The sequence below is a fragment of the Mustelus asterias genome, chromosome 16, assembly GCF_964213995.1.
Source record: "Mustelus asterias chromosome 16, sMusAst1.hap1.1, whole genome shotgun sequence".
In the NCBI taxonomy this organism is placed as follows: domain Eukaryota; kingdom Metazoa; phylum Chordata; class Chondrichthyes; order Carcharhiniformes; family Triakidae; genus Mustelus; species Mustelus asterias.
This window is the reverse complement of record NC_135816.1, coordinates 80,459,523-80,468,928: the sequence shown is the minus strand read 5'-3', so window position 1 is coordinate 80,468,928 and position 9,406 is coordinate 80,459,523.

The following is a 9,406-nucleotide window of genomic DNA, read 5'->3' as shown; positions in this document are numbered from 1 at the left end:
GGTGACAGTGACTGCTGGGTTTCACAACTCAGAGACTGGCTGAGCATCCTTTCAATTTATTTATTGATGTAACTTTGGGCTCGTGTTTTCGTCCTAATTTGCCTGGGGTTCGCATTGTGCAATTCTTGTAATAAAAGTGGTCCCCCCTGGAGTGGACGATAACACAAGTCCCCCACAATAACACGCTGTCCTCACACGTTAGCTCCACCTTATGCTGCAGGTAAGGTCTTATTGCTCTGACTTATCATATTGCCAACCCTGTAACAGCATCCTCTTAATTTTTTACCATATTAGATCCCTTTTGGTCCAGTTTTTATATGGGCAGCTGCGACAGGCAAAGTCTCGATCGGGTGCAGCGCCAACACTATTTCTTGTGGTACAGGTGGTGATGGTACGGTCTGCAGCAGAAGGAGGCAGCTGAGTGCATCCACATTCAATATCTACACCCCTGGCCTATGTTGTAAAGAGTAGCTGTCTGCAGCTAGCAATGAAGTCCATCTCTATACCATCGCAGAGGTGACTGGTGGCAGTGGTTTATCCTCTCAGAATAAACCCAAAAGCGGATTGTGATCTGATACTATTGTGATCTGATACTATGCTTACCATATGTGGATTGATGAAACTTCTTCACCACATAAATTACCTCAACTCTCTTTTGTCAATTTGAAAATAATTTTTCTCAACATTTGATAAGGTTCTTGACACAAATGTGATTAGTCTCTCCACTCCACCTGACATCCTGTGGAACACGATTGCTCCCACGTCATATGGTGATGTATCACAGGTAACTACCAATGGTTTGGTTGGATCAAAATGTACAAGCAGTGTTGATGACTGTAAGGCTTGCTTTACTTTTGCAAATGCCTCTCTCCATTTTCATCACCTTTGCTTCTCAAAAGCTGGTGTAGTGGGGCTAAGATTGTAAACATATTTTGTAGGAATCTGCCGTAGTAATTTATCATCCCGAGGAACAATTTTAACTTCAGTACATTTTTAGGCCGGCGTGGTACATTCTTTATCACTTTAACCTTGTCCTCCAAAGGATTTGGCATCTACCCTGAAGCCCAGGTACGTAACTTCATTCTCCTGGAAAGTGCATTTCTCTTGTTTCAAACGGACACAAGCTTTTTAAAATCTTTTGAGGACTTCTTCTGGGTTTGCCCTGTGCTCTTCAAGGGACGCTCCCGTAACTAGTACATCACTATTTTGAGAATGCCTTGCAATAAACTTTCCATCATACACTGGAAAATGGCACAGGTCAATGAGACTTCAAAGGGTAAATGTGTGTACTGGTATAACTCGTTGTGAGTGTTGATGGTAACTAACTGCTGGGAATCTTCATTCAACTCCAGCTACCAGTAGGCGTGACTGAAATCTGAGCTTGGTGTACTTAGGTCCCCTGCTAATTTTGTGTAGAGGTCCTTGATTCTTGGAATGAAGTATCTATCTATCTGAGCTCCTCAATTTACAGTTAATTTATAATCCCCACAGATTGTTAAACCTGTATAGTTCTTATGACACCCAAGATTTCCAATCATCCGAGCTCCACTTCTACTTTATGATGGAGTGTGTAAGGCACCTTGTGGGCTTGAAAGAATTTAGGCATCGTCTCGGGGTGAAAAAACATTTTGGCTTTAGCCCTTTTTTTTCATCCCGGTTCCTTCTGGAAAATCCCAGAGTTTCTGCACAATAGCTCTTGAAATCCTACATCCCAAATATTCAATATCTCCAGCCAGTCCAATTTTATCTGTTTCAACCAGTCTTGACCCATGAGACAAGGTCTGTGTCCCTCAATCATTAGAACTGGTAATTGTGCTGTTTATTTACTGTCGGATACCATTACTATAACTGACCAAACTGTCTTCAGCATCTCTCCAGTAGATGTAGACAAAATAGCTTCCGATTCACTCAACCTCAATGATTACAAACCTTTCTCAAAGCAGCTGAATGCTTGTTCCCCTATGACTGTGGCTGTGGCTCCAGTGCTGACCTCCATTTTAAGAATTCTGCCATTGACCATCAAAGCTAATTCTATAGGTGACAACTTGCTGAGTTGGACCTGGTTTAAAGTGTTAGTTTCGGATCCCTTGTCAGGCTCCTCAGACACGTGCTCTAACGGTACTAAACTAACTTGTTTTTATTGTGTGTGTTCTGTCCTCTGTGCTCTATTTTGCACCATGCCTGTAAATGATCCTTCCTCTTGCAACGGAAACATACATAATTTCTGCATTGTTCCCTGGGAGAGCTCTCCCCTACACCAAAAACAAACATCCACCCCCAATGCTGTACTACACCTCTCAGGCTCTGCTGCACCCTTACTCGGCCTGTTCCTCACAGCAGCCATTTCATGACACAGACAGTTCACTTCATTAGGCACGCCTTGTACTTCACTTGTGTCCTGCTCAGTACATTCAGTCACCGAGGCCATTTCTATGGCATTTTCCAAAGAGATTTTAGTCTCAACCAGCAGCATTTTTTGTACTGTGAGGCTGTTAATTCCACAGACCAGTCTCTTAACATCTCCCCCAAAGTTGGACTGAATCCACAGAGCTCTGCTAACCCTTTCAATCGTGCCATGAACCCAGAGACTATCTTCCATGAGACCCTCACTGCAGAGTGAAACAAATACCTCAACATGATGATTGAAGGTTGGAGGTTAAAATTATCTTTGACCAATTTTTAACCATCTGTTTTCAGTGGGGGTGAAAGGGGATCCGCTGCCACTGAGATCAGTGGGAGAGAAGGGGGGAGAGGCCTGCGATCAGTATGGTTGGCGGGAGTGTGGGGGGATAAGGGGGTCAGTAATGTTGGGGGGGTGGGGCAATGTCTGTGGGGGCCAGGGGGAGGCATTAACCAGCCTGGGAGGGATGTGGCAGGGGAGCAGCATTCTATCATTTTATTTTCTGCACATGCGCAGTTGGAGGCGCTGATCGGAGCTGCTGAGTTTTGGACGTGTTAAGCCCCACCCACAAGCTTGTGCATGGTGATGCAGAATCGCTGATATTTTTGCAGGCAGAGTGCGTATGGGAGCACCTCAGAACGGGTCTAAAAGTCGGATCTGAAACACTCCCACTTTAAAGTCTGTCCAGCACTTAGAATCAAAATGGCAAAATAGGACCTTTTTCCTTCCACTTGAGGGATTCCAATCTCTGCTCTTGAGAAACAGTTTGGAATCTTCTCCCACACGCTTTCTCTCGGAAGCTTGCACTAAGGATTAAAAACCTCCAGGGTTTTTAATCTCTCCTTTTAGTTTTCCTTCGATCACCATGTGCATTCAAGCTTTGCTTTCCACAGACTCTCTCAGGGATTCAGTCACACCAATAGAATACCACTGCCTCACATCCATAATAAGGAGTCACCAACATTTTGAGCCTTTCAGATGTCTGGTTTCTCACACAGTCAACTTTAAATCTGTTTCTTGCAGCTGTCTGTTTAATTCAGAGTCTCCTCTCTGTCCTTCAATTTTACTGAACTGGACCTTGCTCAGATTTCCATTCTTTGTTCATTTTACTTAACCGTCTACCTGAGACTTTCCTTTGTTGCCTGATAAAAGTCTACAAGGTTATGAGAGGCATGGACAGAGTGGATAGTCAGAAGCTTTGTCCCAGGGTGGAAGAGTCAATTACTAAGGAGCACAGGTTTAAGGTGTGAGGGGCAAAGTTTCGAGGAGATGTACGAGGCAACTTCTTTACACAGAGGGTGGTGGGTGCCTGAAACTCGCTGCCGGGGGAGGTAGTGGAAGCAGATACAATAGTGACCTTTTAGGGGCGTCTTGACAAATAAATGAATAGGATGGGAATAGAGAGATACAGTCCCTGGAAGGGTAGGGGGTTTTAGTTCAGTCGGACAGCATGGTCGATGCAGGCTTGGAGGGCCGAAGGGCCTGTTCCTGTAATTTTCTTTGTTCTTTGCATTTCTTGATTTCTGGGACTTCCGTTCATTCTTTTGGGAAATCTGCTGTCTGCAGTCCCCTGTCCTATGCCCAGTTGCTATTGGCACTAGATTACAATTAACTCAAAAGCTCTTGCAGTCTCAGTGTGGCCTTTGGTTGCTGAGCAACAAGCTAATTTTATTTAAACCCTATTTGCTTTAACATCATTAAGCAATATATACAATACATTCATCTGGACCAAACTACAGACTGGCTTTCCCAGCACATAAATAAAGAAACACAAATCAAGCTTAAACTTAAAAGCTATACTTTATTTCTGATATCTGCAAGCAAATAAAAATAACGTAAAACTACCTCTACTTCCTGACACAAGCTTCTTGAGTGCTCTCAACCAAGCAAGTGGAGAATATTTCATCACACTCCTGACTTGTGCCTGTAGACTACTTAGCACTTCTGCATGAAGATGGTAGCAAATGCTTCAACCTTGCCTTTTGCACTGAAGTGCTCTTTTGCTTTCTAATTTTCTCAGTCTCCAGGAAGTGGACTTACTCTGCTACAGAAGAAGAAGCTAGTTATTTGCTGAGTAACTGGTAGTTGACTATGATTCATTCTATTCCTAAGGTTCAAAGTAGTCCAGGAACTGGTGCTAAGGTTAACAAACTATATAAAATCAAAATACATAATTGAATAAAAGTAATTAAAGTGAATTCGCGCACATTAAGGATGGCAGTACAGATGTGTCACAGCTGCAGCATGTAGGGCCCCTTGGATGCCGGTGTGATCCAGGGCAAACACATTTGGAGCATTTGAAGTTTGAACAGTTCGGCTCAGAGTGTATGAGCTGGAGGGTGAACTACAGACACTGCAATGCATCAGGTAATGGGAAAGCTACCTGGATTCTTTATATCAGGAGGCAGTCACACCTCTTTGGATAGAGCTTTCTGATTTGGTCAGTAGTCAAGGACGGGAATGTATGGCTGCAAGTGAGGCAGATAAGGGGACTCAGAGGGCAGAAGCACAGTAGATTCAGCCTTTATAATTCTGAAACAGGGTTTGAGGTTCTCTCAGCTTGTTTGGACGAGAGTGGAGGCTGCAGAGTGGATGAGCTAACTGGCCATGGCACAGTGGTACAGAAATTTAGTGGTTGTAGGGGACAGTATAATGAGAAGGATTGACACTGTTCTCTGCAATAAAAAGTGAGAATCCAAATGTCTGTGTTACCTGCCCAGTTACGATGTGGAGATGCCGGCGTTGGACTGGGGTAAACACAGTAAGAAGTTTAACACCAGGTTAAAGTCCAACAGGTTTATTTGGTAGCAAATGCCACTAGCTTTCGGAGCGTTGCCCCTTCGTCAGGTGGAGTGGAGAAATGCTCACAAACAGGGCATACAGAGACACAAACTCAATTTAGAGAATAATGATTGGAATGCAGTCTTTACAGATAATCAAGTCTTAAAGGTACAAACAATGTGAATGGAGGGAGCATTAAGCACAGGTTAAAGAGATGTGTATTGTCTCCAAACAGGACAGCCAGTGAGATTCTGCAAGTCCAGACAAGCTGTGGGGGTTACAGATAGTGTGACATGAACCCAAGATCCTGGTTGAGGCCGTCCTCATGTGTGCGGAGCTTGGCTATTAGTTTCTGCTCAGCGACTCTGCGCTGTCGTGTGTTGTGAAGGCCGCCTTGGAGAATGCTTACCCGGAGATCAGAGGCTGAATGCCCGTGACCGCTGAAGTGCTCCCCCACAGGAAGAGAACAGTCTTGCCTGGTGATTGTCGAGCGGTGTTCATTCATCCGTCGTTTTCCCAATGTACCAGGCCTCGGGACATCCTTTCCTGCAGCTTTTCAGGTAGACAACATTGGCCGAGTTGCAAGAGTATGTACCTGGTGGATGGTGTTCTCACGTGAGATGATGGCATCCGTGTCGATGATCTGGCACGTCTTGCAGAGGTTGCTGTGGCAGGGTTGTGTGGTTTCGTGGTCACTGTACTCCTGAAGGCTGGGTAGTTTGCTGCGGACAATGGTCTGTTTGAGGTTGTGCGGTTGTTTGAAGGCAAGAAGTGGGGGTGTGGGGATGGCCTTGGTGAGATGTTCGTCTTTATCAATGACATGTTGAAGGCTCCGGAGGAGATGCTGTAGCTTCTCCGCTCCGGGGAAGTACTGGACGACGAAGGGTACTCTGTCCACTGTGTCCCGTGTTTGTCTTTTGAGGAGGTCGGTGCGGTTTTTCGCTGTGGCGCGCGGAACTGTTGATCGATGAGTCGAGCGCCATATCCTGTTCTTATGAGGGCATCTTTCAGCGTCTGGAAGTGTCTGTTGCGATCCTCCTCATCCGAGCAGATCCTGTGTATACGGAGGGCTTGTCCTTAAGGGGTGGCTTCTTTAACGTGTTTAGGGTGGAAGCTGGAGAAGTGGAGCATCGTGAGGTTATCCATGGGCTTGCGGTACAGTGAGGTGCTGAGGTGACCGTCCTTAATGGAGATGTGTGTGTCCAAAAATGCAACCGATTCTGGAGAGTAGTCCACAGTGAGTCTGATGGTGGGATGGAACTTGTTGATGTCATCATATAGTTGTTTCAGTGATTGTTCACCATGAGTCCAAAGGAAGAAAATGTCATCGATGTATCTAGTGTATGGCATCGGTTGAAGGTCCTGTGCGGTGAAGAAGTCTTGTTCGAACCTGTGCATGAAGATGTTAGCATATTGAGGTTTGAATTTGGTCCCCATGGCTGTTCCGTGTGTCTGGATGAAGAACTGGTTGTTGAAGGTGAAAACATTGTGGTCCAGGATGAAGCGGATGAGTTGTAAAATTGCATCTGGAAACTGGCAGTTGTCGGCGCTGAGCACTGAGGCCGTTGCAGCAATGCCGCCATCGTGGGGGATGCTGGTGTAGAATGCCGAGACATCCATTATGACGAGGAGTGCTCCTGGTTCAACTGCTCCATGTGTGCTGAGTTTCTGTAGGAAGTCCGTCAGTCGCGACAAAAGCTGGGGGTTCTTTGTACAATGGGTTTCAGGATGCCCTCGACATAGCCGGAGAGGTTCTCGCACAGGGTCCCTTTGCCCGATACGATGGGACGGCCAGGTGTGTTTGCCTTGTGTAGCTTCGGGAGGCAGTAGAGATCTCCAACGCCGGGGGTACATGGGATGAGAGCACGGAGGGTGCTCCGAAGGTCCGGATCAAAGATCTTGATCAGAGTGTTGAGTTGATGGGTGTGTTCTTTGGTCAGATCTGTGGGTAACTGTCTGTAGTGTTCCTCGTTGTTCAGTTGTTGGTACACTTCTTTGCAGTAATCCGTTCTGTTCAGTATGACAATGGCCCCTCCTTTGCTGGTTTGATGACAATGTTGCGGTTGGTCTTGAGAGCGCAGATGGCATTGCGTTGTACTTGGATGATGTTCAGAGCTGTCTTGTGAGTGCGGCCGATGAATTTGGTGTTGACGCACCTCCTGATGGCTTGGGCATACATGTCAAGTCGAGGGCAGCGGCCTTCCGGAGGAATCTAATTCGACTCTTTCCTCTTCGGATGCACTGCGGATCTCTCTGTCAGCTGTTCCGGTTCATTGGCTGTCTCATTGTGTTCGCTGTTGGCCTCTTGGGGTTTATGGAAGAACTGCCACAGCCTCATTCACCTGATGAATTCCTCTGTGTCTGCTGCGAGACTGATGGGGTCTATTTTAGTGGTGGGGCAAAAATTGGGCCCTCGGCTGAGAACTTCGATTTCATCTGGCTGAAGTGTGTAGTCCGACAAGTTGACAATGGACTTTCCTGCAGTGGTACTGTTTTCTACTGTGGTACCGGGGGAGACTTGGTTGCTGCTGGTGGTGATGCCGAGTTTCTCAAGTTTCCTGTTCTTGGTGTGCATGTAGATGGTGTAGTTCCTTTGTCTCGTCTGCTTGGCAAAGTTTCACAGCTGGTCTGCGTCCTGAGCGTAAGTTGAGAATATGGATTCGATCTTGGTTTCCAGGCTGCGGCGTTTGCTGTAGAGCTGGTGTATGAGGTGGTTGAGGAGCGTGAGAAAGGTGCGATGGCAAAGTGTCTCAGCGTAGTCTGTGTTAAAGGTTGACCTGAGTGGGTTCGTGATCTGTAGTCCTTTCGGTATCTTGTCTGCTTTCTTGCATCTTTGTAGAAACTTGATGTCTGTGAAACTTGATTACCTGCCCAGTACCAGGGTTCTGGACACTTGCTCAATGTTGGAGAGCAACTTGCAATGGGAGGTGGAGAACAAATGACATAGACAGGACAAAGAAGGAAATTCTGCATGATCAGTACGAGGACCTAGGCACCAAATTAAGAAGCAGAACCCCAAGTCACAATCTCTGGATTATTACTTGAGCCGCATGCAAATTGGCATTGGACAAATCAGATAATAGAGGTGAATGCATAGCTCAAAGCGTGGTTTGGGAGAAGTGAGTTCTGATTTGTAGGGCACTGATATCAGTACTGAGGAAAATGGGGGCTGTACCATTGGGACCGTCTTCACACAAACCATGATGGGACCAGTATTCTTGCAAGCCACTTAACTTGGGGCATAAAGAGGATTTTAAACAAGGCAAGGAGGGGCAAGGAGTCAAATTTGGAAAAATGTGGTAATTCAATGAGCAAAGACAAGGCCAAAGAGAAAGGCATTATTACAGGAAATGAAAAACAGACTGTGACATCAGGAAAGAGAGTACAAACTAACACTAAAATCACTATCTAAATTTATGTAGCATTCAAAACAAAAACAGGTGAACTGAGAGCGCATATAGCAATAAATAAGTATGATTTGATGGCCATGGCTCTAAAACGACATGGATCTCGACCTGAATATTAAAGGGTAAACAATATTTAGGAAGGACAGGAAGTGAGGAAAAGGTGGCTCTGTTGGTTAATGATGCTATTAGCACACAACATGATGGAGGGGATCCTCAATGTGAAGATGCGATTTTGTCTCCACAAAGACTTTGTGGTGGCCACTCCTATCGATGCTCTCATGTACAGATGCATCTGCAGCTGGCAGGTTTGTGAGGATGAGGTCAAGTATGTTCTTTCCTCTTGTTGGTTCTCTCACCACCTGCCACAGTCCCAGCCTAGAAGTTATGTCCTTTAGGACACAGCCAGCTCAGTCTGCTTTGGTACTTGGTGATGGATATTGAAGTCCCCACCCAGAGTACATTCTGTACTCTTGCCACCCTCAGTGCTTCCTCCAAGTGGCATTCAATATGGAGGAGTACTGATTCACCAGCTGAGAAGGAACAGTATGTAGTAATCAGCAGGAATTTTCCTTGCCAATGTTTGACCTGTGCCATGAAACTTCATGTGGTCCATAGTCGGTGGTCAGGACTCCCAGGGCAACTCCTCCCCTACTGTATAGCACTCTGCTGGTACCTCTGCTGGGTCTGTTCTGCTGGTGGGATAAGACATAGTGAGGAATGGTGATGGTGGTGTCTGGGATATTATTTGTAAGATATAATTCCATGAGCATGACTGTGTCAGGCTGTTGCTTGACTAGTCTGTGAGAGCCCCAAATAC